At 44.2% G+C, this 18679-nt stretch overlaps 1 protein-coding gene across 1 annotated transcript in view; it reads right to left on the reverse strand.

The window, feature by feature from the left end:
* Positions 1–18679, reverse strand: part of EFCAB11 (EF-hand calcium binding domain 11) — a 170432-nt gene that overhangs the window by 22848 nt on the left and 128905 nt on the right. The window lies entirely within an intron of this gene.

Raw genomic sequence — 18679 nt, forward strand, 5'->3', positions numbered from 1 at the left:
TGATAAAATCATCCTGTGAGTGATGGCCAACAAAGGAAAAACACTGATGAGCACTTGGAGGGCTTAGGTGATGAGTGCACAAGAAAGGGAGGAAAGCAACGATGTTCGGGACAGCACTGGGGGAGGGACCCGCGTGCTCGAATGCGGCCCGCAGTCTGCGGCCGGCACGTGTCCCTCCGGGTTTTCCTTCTGTGACTGCGTGGGCTGACTGTTCAGCGCACTTGACACTCTACAACAAATACATCCCCAGACGGAAGTCTTCCTGAAATCAGCTGCCAGCTGGGAAGGAAAACAAAACAGAGCCTTTTCTCAGTTTGAGTCAAACCCTAGGCACAGGGAGGAAGCGAGCCTGAACTCGGCGCTTGGCCTTCTCGCCTCTGGGGCGACGCACGCCTGCCCTGCGAGCCGGGCTGCGCTGAGGACTCAGACCTGACCCTGTCCGCGCTCCGGGCCCCGGGGGAGACCCGGCCTGACCTGCCTGCGGTGCATCCCGGTTCCACCCTCCGCCCAGAGTAAGAGCACGGAGGCATGCTTTTCCTTTCCGAGACTGTAGAAATCGCTCAGCTCACTCTTTCCATTTCATGGAGGAGGAAAGTGAGGCTCAGAAGCGCCATTCAGCTTTCCTAAACTTACACATCCAGCTGGCAACAAAAGCAGATCAGAAACCCGAGTCCCTTGATACAGAGCACAGTCCTGCGCGCAGCTAATGGTAATTCTGGGCTTTCTGCGACCAGGAACACCTTTGTCAGAAATCCACGTGGCTCCTACTTTCGTTGTTTAGTGGCTAAGTCCTGTAGGACTCTTGCGACCCCATAGACTGGACCCACCAGGCTCCTCTGTCCACGGGAATTCCCAGCAAGAATACTGGAGCAGGTTGCCATTTCCTTCTCCAGGGGATCTTCCTGACCCAAGGATAGAATCCATGTCTCCTGCGTTGGCAGGCGTTTCTTTACTGATGAGCCACCAGGGAAGAGAGGTTGTATTTTACACAGAAAGAACACCAGCAGCTCAAAGCTCCCTATGCCCTGCGTGTAGTACCAGGAACCAGGCTCTGGGAGTCCTGTTTCCAACTCCTTGATGACTCTCACTTTATGTATGGACATGGGATAAACTCTGGGATGAGGATCCTTTGTTCTGCAATCAGCCAAGCTGTTCACAGCCGTGCAGAATTACTGGCTGAGCAAGACCTGGGCCTGAAATGCCCTAGACCATGACATCACACTGAGTGTCCTCCCCAGAGCTCCAGAGAACATTCCAATAATTTGGGGCTGGGAAAAGAAAGTACAAAAACATTTCAAAATATTAGTGCTTCAAAATTACGTAGTGCACAGTTGAAAATTTTCCATTGAAGTTCTTAATTACGTTTTTCTCTCACAAATGCCAGGTTGTCCTTAAGAAAAGAGCCCTTAGCAAAATTTGAGTTTAAGAGAAGCACTGGCATCAAAATTAGAGGAATTCCATCATAAAATGTTTTTTAATTAATGCTACATCAGATCAGATCAATTGCTCAGTCGTGTCCGACTCTTTGCGACCCCATGAATCGCAGCACGCCAGGCCTCCCTGTCCATCACCAACTCCCGGAGTTCACTGAGACTCACGTCCATCAAGTCAGTGATGCCATCCAGCCATCTCATCCTCTGTTGTCCCCTTCTCCTCCTGCCCCCAATCCCTCCCGGCATCAGTCTTTTCCAATGAGTCAACTCTTCACATAAGGTGGCCAAAGTACTGGAGTTTCAGCTTTAGCATCATTCCTTCCAAGGAAATCCCAGGGCTGATCTCCTTCAGAATGGACTGGTTGGATCTCCTTGCAGTCCAAGGGACTCTCAAGAGTCTTCTCCAACACCACAGTTCAAAAGCATCCGTTCTTCAGCACTCAGCCTTCTTCACAGTCCAACTCTCACATCCATACATGACCACAGGAAAAACCATAGCCTTGACTAGACGAACCTTTGTTGGCAAAGTAATGTCTCTGCTTTTGAATATGCTATCTAGGTTGGTCATAACTTTCCTTCCAAGGAGTAAGTGTCTTTTAATTTCATGGCTGCAGTCACCATCTGTAGTGATTTTGGAGCCCAGAAAAATAAAGTCTGACACTGTTTCCACTGTTTCCCCATCTATTTTCCATAAAGTGGTGGGACTGGATGCCATGATCTTCGTTTTCTGAATGTTGAGCTTGAAGCCAAATTTTTCACTCTCCACTTTCACTTTCATCAAGAGGCTTTTGAGTTCCTCTTCACTTTCTGCCATAAGGGTGGTGTCATCTGCATATCTGAGGTTATTGATATTTCTCCCGGCAATCTTGATTCCAGCTTGTGCTTCTTCCAGTCCAGCGTTTCTCATGATGTACTCTGCATATAAGTTAAATAAGCAGGGTGACAATATACAGCCTTGATGTACTCCTTTTCCTATTTGGAACCAGTCTGTTGTTCCATGTCCAGTTCTAACTGTTGCTTCCTGACCTGCATACAAATTTCTCAAGAGGCAGATCAGGTGGTCTGGTATTCCCATCTCTTGAAGAATTTTCCACAGTTTATTGTGATCCACACAGTCAAAGGCTTTGGCATAGTCAAGAAAGCAGAAATAGATGTTTTTCTGGAACTCTCTTGCTTTTTCTATGATCCAGTGGATGTTAGCAATTTGATCTCTGGCTCCTCTGCCTTTTCTAAAACCAGCTTGAACATCTTGAGTTTTGAGCACTGGTGAGGAAGTGAATGATTAGAGGCGAGTGAGTGCTCCTGGAGCGTCCTGGAGATTAGAGTTTTGATCGATCTGACAGAGCATCTAACTGGAAGAGTAAAAAGTGGTGAGGACCAAGGGGAAAGTCGAATGAGCAGATCAGAGACAGCGTCGAGGCCAGCGGAGAAGGTGAGCGGTACAGGAGCCTGAGCTACAAGACGAGTGAGCGCGAAAGCCTCCTCAGAGCTCAGAGCCAAGGATGAAAAATCTGCGAAGCAAAATGGAAAGTGACCAAAAACAAAATACATTCTTCTCATAATATTAACTTACCCCTCATATACTTTGCTGACACTCAGTATATTAGAAGACGTCAAGCAGAATTTATAAAATATGACATACATGCTGGCCTTTGGATTTGTGAAAACTAGACCAAAGCCTTAGTAATGTTGTTCTGAGTGGATATATAGATATTGGTGGCATGTTTCCTAAAAGCAATCAAAACAAAGTACTCTTCATCACACACATTATCTAATAAACTATTAGAGGGTCTTGCCATGGTGAAAAGGCAGGAAAAACAGGTAGTAGAATTAATAGGAAAGGAATATCACTAGTTACGGAAGTCATGCTTATATAACCCGACAAACGCAAAGGAAGCTCCTAAAAATTGTGGAAATAAAATAATTCAAGAATATTTACCATGTAAAACATATTCCAGGATAACAATAGCAGTCCTTTTCAATGACAGTGATTAATATTTTTGTTTTGAAAACAGATTTCCCTTATAACAAGGGCAAAATATATCTTTTCTTAATATAGTTTCATTGAGTACCTACTTGATAACTAACCTGATACAGCAACACATAAAGAATTCTCAGAACTCAGTAATAAGAAGGCAACCAGCATAATAAAAGATGGGCAAAAGGCTTGAACTAAAGACACAGGGACCTCCCTGGGAGTCCAGTGGCTGAGACTCCATGTTCCCAACGCAGGGGCCCCGCCGGAGCCCTGGTCAGGGAACTGGAACCCAGAGGCCACATCTAAAGATCCCTCCTGCCACAACAAAGACCCAGTGTAGCCACATAGATAAATGTGAGAAGAGAAGACACACAGATGTAAAATAAACTCATGAAAAGATTTTCAGTGTCCCTGGTCACCAGGAAACATGAGTGGAAACCACAGTGAGATGACCGCCGCATGCCTGAAAGAGGGGCGCAGTTTACAAAGACCACCTCCCGATGAAGACACAGAGCAACTGGAATTCTCATTCACCGCTGGCGGGAATGAAAATGCTTTGCAAGGTTTGGCACTTTCTTAAAACATTAAACACACACCTACCACGTAATCTAGCCATTCTACTCCTAGGTGCTGACCCAAGGGAAAAGCACACGTGCGAAGACTTGTACCCGAATGGCATAGGGCTTTGTCTGCAACCTCCAAAACCGGAAAACCCAACTGGCCGTCAGCATGTGAATGGATAAGCCAACTCTTGCACATCAATAAATGAAATACTCCTCAGGATTAAAAGGGGATGAACTGCTGATGACATGGATAAATCTCAAAGTGATTAGGCTGAGTCAAAGAAGCCAGGTCAAAAAAAGAGTACATATTGAGTGATTCCATTTATATAATATTCTAACAATGGGAACGAATCTGCAGTGTCAGAGAACACTTCAGTGATTTCCTGTAAAGAAGCAGCAGGAAGGTGAGAAGGAGTGGGAGGCTGGGATTGCCAGAGCATTCCAGGAAACATTTGATGGTGATGAGTATCTTAATTATCTTGGCTGTAGTGATATTTCATTCGATATACATCTCAAAAACTACTAAGCTGTATGCTTTAATTATGTGCACTTTATTACATGTCAATTATATTGCAATATAGGTGTTGAAAAATGCTTTAGGTATAAAATCACTTATACCGTCATTTTTTATAATGGCAAAAACCCAGTACGAAATCCAAGTGTCCCACAAAAAGAAAACAGTTCAGTAAACTATGGTTCATCAATTTACCATAAAGCCTTTCTGTTGTTAAATACTGTATGTGGTGCCACGTAGCTATAAATTAGTATTCTCTCACAGTAGAATATGAAACGATATATACAACATAACTACAATTATACAAAACCCTGTGATTAGATATGGCTGAGACCGAAAGAGGCCATGGAGAAGCCTAACAGTTGTCATCGCAGAGTAAGAAATTATATGTATAGATGTAGAGTTGTTGAAATAAATTTTTCTTGTTTAAAAAAGAACAGGATATTTGGTTTTCAGAGTTTTGTTAACATCTTTCTAAAGCTCTCTCTAAAGTGGTCAGTAAGTTCAGGGACTTGTCTGGTGGCCAGTGGTTAAGAACCTGCCTGGCAATGCAGGGAACATGGGCTCAATCCCTGGCCCGGGAAGTAAGATCCCACGCGCCACGGGGCGCAGCAACTACTGAGCTCCACATGCCCGGAGGCCACGCTCCCCAGCCAGAGAGAAGCCCCTCCTCCCCGCAACCGAGAGGGCCGCACACGGCAACGAAGACCCTGCATGCCAAAATAAATAGATAAAAGGTCTTAATTTTCTTTCTAAAAAATAAAAAATATTCAGGAAGTTCAGCAGTAAGGAGACCAGGAAACTACATGAAGTTTCAGTGTTGGCTCTCCAACAAGGGAGTCGTCCTCTGCCTCTTTTCTCTCTCTTCCTAATCCTCTGCCTCTTTTCTCTCTCTCTTCCTAATCCTCTGCCTCTTCTCTCTCTCTCTTCCTAATCCTCTGCCTCTTTTCTCTCTCTCTTCCTAATCCTCTGCCTCTTCTCTCTCTCTTCCTAATCCTCTGCCTCTTCTCTCTCTCTCTTCCTAATCCTCTGCCTCTTCTCTCTCTCTTCCTAATCCTCTGCCTCTTTTCTCTCTCTTCCTAATCCTCTGCCTCTTTTCTCTCTCTCTTCCTAATCCTCTGCCTCTCTTCTCTCTCTCCAGGCCCTCTGCTCCATTCCCACCTGTCCCCCTACTGCTGTGATCTCTCCACCCCCAGGACACTGCTTTCTTCATGGCCTCGCCGTTCTTGCCCCAGCTCCATCACGATTCTGCACACTACACCTCAGTCTCCCTGCTGCCTTCAAGACAGACTACATCACCCATTCCCCTCATTAACACTATTAGAAGACTCCCACGCTGCCCACGGAATATGGCTAGCTACTTAATAGCAGTCTCTCACGAGCTACTGCAACCTCTGCTTCCACCCTTATTTCTCACATTATTTTCTTATTCCCGGAGTCTTATTTCTTAGTCCTTAATTCCTAGGCACCACCCTAGGTTCTGGGAGTATAAAAATGAATATTATTATTTGTGTGATGGCTAATTCTTTGTACCACCTTGGCTAGACTATGGTGCCTATCTGTTTGGTCAGACACCAGTCTAGGTGTTGCTGGGAGGGTTAATTTTTAGGTATGATTAGCCTCTAAGGAGACTTTGAGTTGGCAGGTTACACTCCAGGTAGGTGGGACTCATCCAACCCTTTGAAGCTCTAATGAGAAAAGAGTGAAGTTTCCCAAAGAAGAAGTGATTCCGCCTCCAGGATGCGGGATAGTACCCTTATCTGAGGGACTTCCTGGCAGTCCAGTGTTAAGACTCCATCCACTGCAGGAGCAGGGGGCACAGACAGGTTCTATCCCTGGTCAGGGAGCTAAGATCCCACATGCCACATGGTATGGCCAAAAAAGAAACATATATAAATTAGAAAAAGAAAAGCAACCTTGGCTGAGCCTCCAGACTTCCCTGTGGACTGCAGACTTGCCAGCTCACAATTATGTGAGCCGATTCTTAAAATAAATCTCTCTCCAAATACATATGTATCCTATTGCTTCTGTGTCTCTGGAGAACTCTAATGCCATAACGGCACCTACGTGTATGGAACTCACAGGCCAACCCAGGAAACAGAAATATACACAAAACTTAGAGGGCACCAGAGGAGCCCTTCTGCCATAAACAGTGAAAGATACATTTTTAAAAATGGTTTTCAGAGACTGGACAGCGAAGAGCAGGGCCTATGATTCTGGAGAGGAAAAGCAAAAGAAGCGAGCCCGATCACTGTCCTGACTTTCTGCCTAGGGGTGCCCTCCAAACCAGGATGCAGGGGAAGGAAACTCAAGCAGGGGAAAGCGGTCGCCCTGAGCTGAGGAGACAGGTCAGAGTTCAGGGCACGGAAGTGAAGTCGCTCAGTCATGTCTGATGCTTTGCAACCCCTTGGAGTGTAGCCCGCCAGGCTGCTCTGTCCGTGGGCTTTCCCACAGAGCACCTAACGTGTTCAGCACCAGGGGCATGTCGTTTCTTAAACACCTCTCCCCTCTGCGTGATGGAATTATTTTCAGTAATAATCATGTAATAATCAGCAATAACCATTATGTTCTTGATTTAGTCTCTGGTTTTAAAACAAACCATTAATAATGCAAAGAGGAGAATAAACATCATTTTATCAAATTTTAATCAAATTTTGGTAAAATAGTTCAGGTGTAAACTAAAATTTCTACTTAACAAACATAAACAGGACGCCTCTCATCGTCTACTTGGTTTCGCCACTTTACATTAAACACAAATCAAAACTCTTAAGTGGTCACGTTCAAGCAAAGACTTAACTCACGTTATTTACTTTCACAACCACGGGGCTACTGTTGTTTATCCCATCCCTAGTCACTTTTATAATTAATTTTTATTGCAGTAGAGTTACTTTACGAGGCTTCGTTAGTTTCCACTGTACAGCAAAGCGAATCAGCTCTGTGTGTACATGTGCCCTCTCTCTTTGGGTTTCCTTCCCATTTAGGGCACCGCAGAGCATCAGGTACAGTCCCTGCGCTGCACAGTAAGCTCTCAGTAGCTACCTACTTTATACCTAGCATCAGTGGGGTATATACGTCCATTCCAGCTCCTCCTCGGTGTCCATACAATTGTCCTCTGCAGCTATGTCTCCTCTTCTGCTTTGCAAATAAGATCACCTGTGCCATTTTCTAGATTGCACATATACAAACCTACCGTTTAAACAGGAGAGTTTCTTATACTGCGTGGGATGGAAACAAAAACTATTGGGTTGGCCAAAAAGTTCATTTGGGTTTTTTCATAAGATGTTTATGGAAAAACCCAAAAGGACTTTGTGGCAAACTCCGCATATTCAAAGCCAGTTCAAATGATTCTGAGTGGCTACTGCTAGAATCTCAACTGTTTCGGGTCCCTTGGACTGCAAGGAGACCAAACCAGCCAATCCTAAAGGAAATTAATACTGAATATTCATTGGAAGGACTGAAGCTGAAGCTGAGGCTTCAATACTTTGGCCACCTGATACAAAGAGCTGACTCATTGGAAAAGACCCTGATGCTGGGAAAGACTGAAGGCAGGAGGAGAAGGGGATGACAGAGGATGAGACGGTTGGATGGCATCACCGACTCAATGGACATGGGTTTGAGTAAGCTCCGGGACTTGGTGATGGACAGGGAGGCCTGGCGTGCTGCAGTCCACAGGGTCGCAAAGAGTTGGACATGACTGAGTGAATAACAACAGCAGCTAGTAAGTACTGCTATGTGCTTTCAAAATAAGTGCATGTCACTGTTTAATAAAGGGAGCTATAATAAAGCACAATTTAAAGTTTACATACATAATATTAAAACTCAAAAGGTAACCTCAGCAATTGTTTAGAATGTAGGCCAGCAAAAGTCCCATTCCCCACCCCACCTGTATTTTATCATCTGATTTGTCAGAGTTGTAGGGACATGAGGGCAGATAAAACATAGGCTTTTAATCATTTCAATAATTATTTAAAATTCTCTTCGGATTTTGTTGTTGTTCAGTCAGTCGCTAGGTCATGTCAGACTCTTTGTCACCCCATGAACTGCAGCATGCCCGGCTTCCTTGTCCTTCACTGTCTTCTGGAGCTTGCTCAAACTCATATCCATTATGTCGATGATGCCACCCAACCATCTCATCGTCCGTCATCCCCTTCTCCTCCCGCCTTCAATCTTGCCCAGCATCAGGGACTCTTCCAAGGAGTCAGTTCTTCGCATCAGGTGGCCAAAGTATAGGAGTTTCAACTTCACCATCAGTCCTTCCAATGAATATTCAGGACTGATCTCCTTTAGGATGGACTGGTTTGAGCTCCTTGCAGTCCAAGGGACTCTCAGGAGTCTTCTCCAACACCCCAGTTCAAAAGCATCAACTCTTGGGTGCTCAGCCTTCTTTATGGTCCAACTCTCAGATCTGTACCTGACCATTGGAAAAACCATAGCTTTGACTAGATGGACCTTTGTCAGCAAAGCGATGTCTCTGCTTTTTAATACGCTGTCTAGGTTTGTCATAGCTTTTCTTCCAAGGCCATATCTGCAAACTCCCAGCCCGGTTGGACCGCTCCCTCACCCTGGGTCCGGAGTGGCTGAAAGTCTGGAATTTGCAGGGTGGAGTCCCTCGGGGAAGGAGCCCTGCAGACAAAGAGCTCCAGGATCTGCTTGGGATACCCTGAGATATGCAGGGATGAGAATGCAAAAAATGGACTGTAGACTACCAGGTTCCTCCGTCCAAGAGATTTTCCAGGCAAGAATACTGGAGTGGGTTGCCATTTCCTTCTCCATGAGATCACGGTACATGGATTCAAAAGAACTGGGGTCTGAGTCCTGATTCTTTTTTTTTTTCTAATTTTATTTTATTTTTAAACTTTACATAATTGTATTAGTTTTGTCAAATATCAAAATGAATCCGCCACAGGTATACATGTGTTCCCCATCCTGAACCCTCCTCCCTCCTCCCTCCCCATACCATCCCTCTGGGTCGTCCCAGTGCACTAGCCCCAAGCATCCAGTATCGTGCATCGAACCTTGAGTCCTGATTCTATCCAAACTGTTTCAGCTTCCTGACCTTGGGTGAGTCATCTTTCAATTTCTGTTTTTTTTCATGCAGATAGCAGTAGGTGGGTTTTTGACTACAAGAGGGTCAGTGCTCCAATATTCCCATTGTTCAAGAGTCAACTGTACAAAGCTTATAAATATGCCTTGAAAAATCAAGCCGATTTGCAAGTAAATTTAACACCTGCCAGAAATAAATCTCAATACTTAAAAGAAGGCATCAAAAACCTTGACTCTCGACATCAGAACACTTGTAACTGTGGTAGGCAGAATTTCAAGGAGTGGCCTTCAATATTCCATATCCTCTAGTTCCCAGACTCTGTAAATGTTATGAGAGATCATTCCCATGATTGTTATATAATCCAGGTGGCCCTAATCTAATCGCATGAGGCCGTAACAGAAAGTTTTCTCCAGCTGGAAGCAAAAGAGGAGATCAGAGAGGCTCAAAGAGTTAAGAAGCATGTGACACACCATTGCTGCTTTGAAGACAGGCCTACGTGAGAAGGAAGGCAGGCATCTTCAAGAGCAAAGAGTAGACTGGCTGACAGCAGACAGAAAACAAGGGCCTCTGACCCACAGCCACAAGGAACTGGGTGCTACCAACAACCCACGTGGGCCTGGAAGCAGAGTCTTCCCACGAATTTCTAGATAAGAGCTCAGCTCAACCAACACCTTGACTCTAGGCAGAGAACTCAGCAGAACACATCAGACTTACAACCTGCAGAACTGTGAGATAAAAACAGGCTGCTCTGAGCTGTTAGGGTCCTGATAATCTGTCACATAGCAATAGAAGACTCATAAAGTCTATATAGAATCCAATAAAAACATTACAGTACATGCTGAGAAGAAAATATGACCCATAAACAGGAGAAAATTCAGTCAAGAGAACCAGAAACAACAAAGATGACAGCCTGGTAGATGAGGACTTTTAATTATAAGTGCGCTCCAGGATTTAAAAAAGAATAAATACATATACTGAAGAGAGGAATGGAAAATATAATTACAGAAGAAATTCTTTGTAAAGTTAAAGAAATGGAAATAGAAACTTTCCAAATTGAATCTGAGAATAAAGGGTTGAAAGTAAAATGGAAAGAACATCAGTGACTTGTGGAGTAACACACAGTGTCTGATTTGTATGTAACTGGAGGACCAGGACGTCAGGGAAGAAGAAAAACAGTTGAAGGAATGATGGCCAAACATTGTCCAAGTTTGGTGAACACCAGAATCCTCCAGATCCAAACTCAACACACTCTAAGCAGGATAAAGAACACTATTAAAAGAAACATCGTAATCAAATTGCTGAAGACAAACAAAAACCAAGGATAAGAGCAGCTGGAGAAAAAGACACAGTTAGAGAAAAAAATATGTAAAAATTACCATTGACTTGCCATCAGAAATAACGGAAACCAGTTAGAAGGACAACTTTAAAGTGCTGAAATATCCTTCAAAAATGAAAGAATAAAAACATTTTCAGAAAAACAGAAGCTGATAAACTTGAAACTCAACATTCAAAAAACTAGTATCATGGTATCTGGTCCCATTACTTCATGGCAAGTGAGTGAAGTCGCTCAGTCATGACCGACTCTTTGAGACCCCATGGACTACACACAGTCCATGGAATTGTCCAGGCCAGAACACTGGAGTGGGTTGCCTTTCCCTTCTCCAGGGGATCTTCCCAACCTAGAGACTGAACCCAGGTCTCCCGCATTGCAGGTGGATTCTTTACCAGCTGAGCCACAGGGGAGCCCATGACATGGCATGCCTTCATGACAAACAGACGGGAAAACAGTGGGAGCAGTGAAAGGAGTTCTTTTCTTGGGCTCCAAAGTCACGGCAGACAGCGACTGTTTTAAAAGATGCTCGCTCCTTGGAAAGAAAGCTATGACAAACCTAGACAGCATATTTAAAAACAGAGACATCACTTTGCTGACAAAGGTCTATATAGTCAAAGCTACGATTTTCCCAGTGGTCATGTATGGATGTGAGAGTTGGACCATAAAGAAAGCTGAGCGCTGAAGAATTGATGCTTTTGAACTGTGGTGTTGGAGAAGACTCTCGAGAGACCCTTGGACTACAAGGAGCTCAAACCAGTCCATCCTAAAGGAAATCAGTCCTGAATATTCATTGGAAGGACTGATGCTGAAGCTGAAGTTCCAATACTACGGCCACTTGGTATGAAGAGACGACTCATTGGAAAAGACCCTGATGCTGGGAAAGACTGAAGGCGGGAGGAGAAGGGGACAGCAGAGGATGAGATGGTTGGATGGCATCACCAACTCAGTGGAGGACAGAGGAGCCTGGTGTGCTGTAGTCCCTGAGGTCGCAAAGAGTTGGACATGACTTCATGACTGACCACTACCAACAACAATACGTAGCCACTTACTGGATTGCTTTAAAAATGATCTTTAAAGGCTTGTCTGCAATGATGCCAATATTTGCAATTACGAGTGAATAACACCAGGCAGGAGACTGGATCCGTGTGAAATTTCCTTTCTCCTTTATTCACCAATTTCATTAGGTGACCTCTGTAAGCAGCAAAATCTCCCACTGACTGAGGCTACTTCAGGCCCAACACTCTTTTCTGGTTCAAAATAAAGTAACTGAGAACATGTCTGATAGTTTGAGAGACTTTGGAAGAGAACTAATTCTTTTCAGAGGTTATGTTTTCATGAAAAGTCTCATTTTTCTATTAAGTCCCCTAAGGCAGTACTGCTTAAATTCTCTTTGGTAAAGGACCACCTTCAAAAAATTTTCCAGTGTGTTGCAAACTGATACTTCGTAAAACTTAATAAAAACGAATCACTAGAAAAGTGAAATAAAAAGACACGCAAGATAAAAACTGCAATTTTGTATTCCTAGTTCAACCAACAGGAAATTATACTGCAATAAGTAGTACCAACATGAACAAAAGGAAAAAGGACCGTGAAAATTGTGTGCTGTTTGTACATTGAAAGTATGCATGTAGGCAACCAATACCTAGGATCACTATTACACTTGAAACTTTTTTCATTTTGAGGGAAAAGATGAATCCCTGTATTAAATGTCTATATAGGGGGCTGGACAGAGTCAGATATGACTGGAGCGACTTAGCAGCAGCAGCAGCAGCAGGCGCACTGTGAGTGAACACAGAGTGTAGACACACTGTGGCACAGCTGGTAAAGAATCCTGCCAACACAGGAGATGCCAGAGACACCCGATCCCTGGGTCGGAAGGTCCCCTGAGGAGGGCATGGCAGCCCACTGCAGTGTTCTTGCCTGGAGAATCCCGTGGACAGAGGAGCCTGGGGGCCACAGTCCATGGGGTCACAAAGAGTTAGAGATGGCTGAGCTCACACACAATAAAAATTTTAATATGGCAAATTGACTTGCTTCTTGCTTGATACTTTTTCTAAGCTGGGTGCGTCTGCCAGCAAGGCTACTTGTAGGGGATCAAGTACATCTAAACTATTTCCAAGTTTTATTTTCATAATAATAATATGATGGTGATAATAAGAACGGGAAAGAAACTAGTCTCACAGAATGAAACAGAAGCGGTTTTAGAGCAATTTCAGCAAGCTCGGTTTGTTCATTTTACAGTTTCATCTAAAATGGAGAAAGTGCGACTACATTTTCAGGTTCTTTAAATCCTTCAACAGAAGCCAGTTCTAGCCAGTATATCTTGTAAGTTATGGTTAAATTTAAGTTATCTTTTGATGAAAGAAATGGATTCTGGATCCATGAATTTTCTGAGCAGAGATCTTCTTTTGATGGAAAATAAAATTCAAAATGCCTTCTCAAACCTTAAGGTGTCTTCTGATAGCTTTTCACAGATGTGCAGTGCCGAGATCACCACCTGCATCATTGATCGTTGCTAAATCATGGAATGTGTGTCATAATGATCTGTAGAAACTCTGCTTTTCCAAGCTCCTAGCTATCGTTTTTTGCCCTTTGATCTTATCAGCCATCGATAAACATGTTTCTTCTTTGTGTGGAATACTAAGATCGTTAAAAAAACACTGAAGGTATTAGATACATAAGCAGTCCTGCTTGTCCGGTTCATATCTTCAACAAGCCAGGGCCAAACTGTCTTCTGATTTTACAGAAATGTACAGAGTTCTTCTGTAAATCGAACATTCTCAAACAATTGTCCTCTTGATCATCCTGATATCTCAGCACGTAGCAACAGCTGTTCATGGCCTGCTTCCACAGGATCAAGTAACTCAGAATGATTCGGAATGTAACACAGCAGCCTTTACCTAATCGTGATCTTTAGGACGGCACTAAGCCCACGGGTTAGTTGCACCAACATTTCTTTTCATGGCAGGACTTTCTCATGAGAGAGATGATCTATTGATTCACATCCTGGTGCAGCCTCTAAATCAGGGTGACGTCTTCAGGATGCTTTCTGCACCATCGGAACCTGCTCCCACACAAAATGTAAACTCCAGTCAACGTCTGTTGACAATCTAATCCTTCATCTGTACAGTTCAGACAGCGTTGTCAGGGACACAGCTGAAAAAAGAAATTCTTCCCTCACATCACCATCATGTTCAAACTGCACTAAACAGGAATGTGAGTGAAACAATCGTGCTACCATGAAAAAACGCATTGCTGACTTTAATCACTCCATGAGTTATCCCTCTGCACCATGAGCTGGTTCCAGACAGGCTGAGCTGTGGGGGCTCTGGAAGCAGCACTTGAGCGACGCTCTGTGTTAGGGACTTGCCCAACATTCCTAGCAAATACCTTTGAAACCATCTTTCACCAGTGTCTCACCAACTGTATGTGGATTTTAGTCTTGGCGAGCTGAAAAGCTACTTACTAAGAAGCCTGTAAAGCCCTCATGTTTATATGTGAAGCACTGAACACCTGCTTCAATCAGCTTTCGAATCCAATATCCTTTTGTTCAAAAAGTTCTCATGGTTTTGGACTGAACTTTTTTGGATGCCGTGAAAGAGATATTTTTGTGTCCCTGTGGCCCCTACCACCCTATACACTGTGATGGCTCCCAGCGTCCCAGCCAGGACGTCTCTACGTATCACCAAGCATTATGCTTTCAGGATGTCAACCTCAGCTACAGCTATAAATGGAACTCGGTGTGTGAGGGATCGCAGTCCCGAAGAAAACAAACATGAACTCTTTGTTTCTTCAAAATCACTTCCCCCTGCACCTTTGGGTTTACACTCCTGCCACATTCAGAGACGACAAGGATTTTCTCACCAGAAACCAAACAGACAAACAAAAGAAACCCCAGGGAGGCTTGTTTTACCTTCTGTAAACTGAGGGTGAAAATGACCAACATGCATTTTATTTCCTTAATAAACTAACAATATGACATAATAAAAATGAAATTTTTGATTAAATATGAAAACTTGTAAGGTATAAAAAGAAAGGCTTACATTTCCACAGATTTTTAGATCCTTTGAGAGTACAGCTGATAAAGCAGTCAGAAGTAATCACACACTGTGACACGGTCAGGGTTATTTGCCACATAACTTGCACCACGGATGACTCACTATTTGAGCTCACCAGAACTGAGGTGGTCACACCCTGTCCAGTGAGACGAGTCTGCCATTGCGAACACGGCATTATGACAATTTCAAACCACTCCAAAAGCTTCTGACTTCCCAGGTGGCGCTAGTGGTAAAGAATCCGCCTGCCAGAGACACCGGTTCAGTCCCTGGGTGGGGAAGAACCCCTGGAGGAAGCAATGGCAACCCACTCCATATTCTTGCCTGGAGAGTGAATCCCATGGACAGAGGAGCCTGAAGGGCTGCAGTCCGTGGGGACACAAAGAGCTGGATGTGACTGAGCCTGCACACACAAGGCACAACAGCACAAAGGCTTCTAGTGCCGACTCTGAATGTCCGGACCTACCTCATCACGGACCAGCACCGACCTGCTGGCCACACTTAGGAGAGCACGTCATAGGCACGATGAATACAGGACCAATATTACTTGCTGATTCAGGATAAGGGAAAGCAAGTGAAAGGAAGGCAGGCTTCAAGGAAGACCCTTGGGCAACTTTTAGCTTGGGCCAAAGGATGGAGAGTGACGCCGCTCACTGAAGCAGGAGGGAGAAATCCGTGTGACTATGCGAAGTTCGGGAGGCCATGAGGCACCCAAGCAGAGATGGTAAGTGTGCGTGAGTCGCGACCTTAGGGAGAGATCTGGTCTGCTGGAAATCACCAGCATTTGGATGTTGCATCGCGGCATAAGATCGCCTAAGGAGAAAAGCAAGAAACTCCAGGGAGGCTTGTTTTACCTTCTGTAAACTGAGGGTGAAAATGACCAACATACATTTTATTTCCTTAATTAACTAATAATGTGAAATAATAGAAATGAAATTTTTTATTAAATATGAAAACTTGTAAAGTGTAAAAAGAAAGGCTTACATTTCGACAGATTTTTAGATACTTTGAGGGTACAAAGCAAGTCAGGAGCGAGGCCTGAGCTCTCCGACGTGCAGAGGTGGGCAGAGGAGGGAGTCAGGAGGACAGGCTCCGCAGAGTGGCTCTGACGTGCGTCAGAGTCGTGTTCAGGGCTCCACAGGGAGCATGGGGGAGGAGAGAGCTGCACCTCCGATTCACAGAGCACTGCCTGTGGGAGCACTTAACAGACAAGCACTGGGGGACTTCCCTGGTGGTCCAGCCCACCCTCCACGCAGGTCCGATCCCTGGGCAGGTAACTAAGATCCCACACTGCCACAGGGCAACTAAGCCCGACCCAGAACAAGAGCCAGCGCGGTCATAATAAAAAATTAATAATAAAAAGATTATGGTGAATAATTTAAATAAATATATAGATAAGCATGGGCTGAATGAATGAAGGACACAACAGCCCTGAATATTCGTGCATCTATAATCCTGGTACTGAAATTTGGGGGCACTTTAGTTTTATAAACTGCCCAGTGATGATCTGTATGAGTAGCTTACTCCTTCAAACAAATCACAGTTCCTTTGATGAACAGAGCTCTTCAATGTTTGTGTACCATGGACCCTTGTGGCAGTTTGATAAAGACTCTAATTTTAAATGCATAAAATGAAGCCAATTATACTGAAATAGATATGACTATTAAAAAAACAAATTAGCAAGAAGGTATTATAGGTGCTTCTTCATTAACACGTTAAAGAATAAGACCCAGTGGCAAGAGCAATACCCAGAGGTGGGGGAGGGATGGGCAGGTTCAAGGCAAGGCGGAGTCGCTGTGATGCCAAAGCAGCGGAGAGGCTGAGCGAGTTCAAGACGGCCACGGCACCTACATTATGGTCCCAAAGTATCCGTGAGCCCTTGTGGGCAGGAGAAGTGGGTGACAGGGGACGAGACGGTTGGATGAGTCAAGACGAGGTGAGCAGGCGTCACCGACTCAACGGACGTGAGTTTGAGCAAGCTCTGGGAGATAGTGAAAGAAGCAGCCTGGCGTGCTGCAGTCCATGGGGTCGCAAAGAGCTGGACACGACCGAGTGGCTGAACAACGACCACCTGTTGGTGACAAAGTCAGGGACGCTGCTAAGATGACGCTGCTTGGTTGGCCACGTTGCTCATGTAAAAAGATGCTAAATATCCATCAGAGATCTGCGTTCACAGAACCCAGATGAAAAATCCTTGAATTGAAAGATTTCATTCACTTGTACCCTCACCACCACATTCAGGTTAAGTTCTATTTTTCGAATGCATCTCTTTTTTAAAAAAATAAGAAAAATTATATAGTATACCAAATAGTGGGCTTCCCAAGTGGCTCAGTGTTTAAGAATCTGCTTGCCATTTCAAAGACTCAGGAGACGGGGATTCGCTCTCTGGATCGGGAAGATCCCCTGGAGAAGGAAATGGCGACCCACTCCAGTATTCTTGCCTGGAGAATCCCACGGACAGAAGAGCCTGTTGAGCTACGGTCCACGGGGTCACATAGAGTTGGACACAACTTTGACGCACACACAGGTCGAGAAGAGACTTGAGAGCCGACTCCTGGGTAAAGGCGGAAGTGTGGAGCCGAGCTGGTGTGGACACCATGGACGTGGAGAAAAAAAGGAACCCGGGATGCCCCAAGGCTTTGGGCCTGAGCGACAGGAAGGATGGAGTTCCGTGACCGGGGAGCTCTGGAATTGAGATGGAAAATCTTAAGAGAGGCAGGTGTGGGGGAGAACATCAGGTGTCTGGTTTTGAAAGTGGGGTTCTCTATCACATTTCCTTGTAGAGAGCTGGACACAGAAAAGCTAAAGCGATTTAAATGTCGCAATAGGGACTGATTAAGTTAACTATTATATATTGATAAACTGTTGAAAGAACGGCAGTTATAAAGAATGAGATCTAATCATACTATTAGGAAAGTCTGTAACATATGCAGAGTGGGATGCAGCATTTTAATGGTATTTTACGTATACACAATCTGTGTCTGTCAGTCTGTGCACACACATGTTACTTTACATGCTCAGAAGAAAATCTGGATGAATACACACCAAACAGCTAATAATATTTATCTGGGGAATGAGACTGGCAGAGGAGAGGATGAAAGAAACATTTTACTTTATTTCTATATTGTTAGAACTTTCAAGTGAAGAACATGTGTTATACACATAATATAAAATGTTTTAAATGATGCTTGGTTCACATGTAAGCAAACACTTTCAAATCTAGGCACATTTCTTGATTGTTTTTTGTTTTTCATTTTATTGAAGTACAATTGATTGATAATATTGCGTGAATTTCTTCTGTATAGCAAAGTGACTCAGATATACATGTGTATTCTACTTCATATTCTTTTCCATTGTGGCTTGTCACAGGATACCGAATACAGTTCCCTACGCCATGTAACAGGACCTTCTTGGTTATCCATCCTATATATGACACTTTGCCACTTTTGGAATTCTGCTAATTCCAGACTTTCAACCCTTCCTCCCCGACACCCCGCCCCTACACTTTGCAGCCGCAAGTCTCTTCTCTGTATCCGTCAGTCTGCTTTTGTTTCCTACATATGCTGATTTGTATCAAAGTTTAGGTTCCACACATAAATGGTCTCATCCGGTATTTGTCCTTCTCTTTCTGACTTCCTTTGCTTAACAAGGTCATCTCTAGGTCTATTCATGTTGCTGCAAATGGCATTACTTTATTCTCTTTGACGGCTGATAATATTCCATTCTGTAAACACACACACACACACACACAGAGTGTAT

Source organism: Bison bison, unplaced genomic scaffold, assembly GCF_000754665.1.
Source record: "Bison bison bison isolate TAMUID 2011002044 unplaced genomic scaffold, Bison_UMD1.0 scf7180017864213, whole genome shotgun sequence".
Taxonomy (NCBI): Eukaryota; Metazoa; Chordata; class Mammalia; order Artiodactyla; family Bovidae; genus Bison; species Bison bison.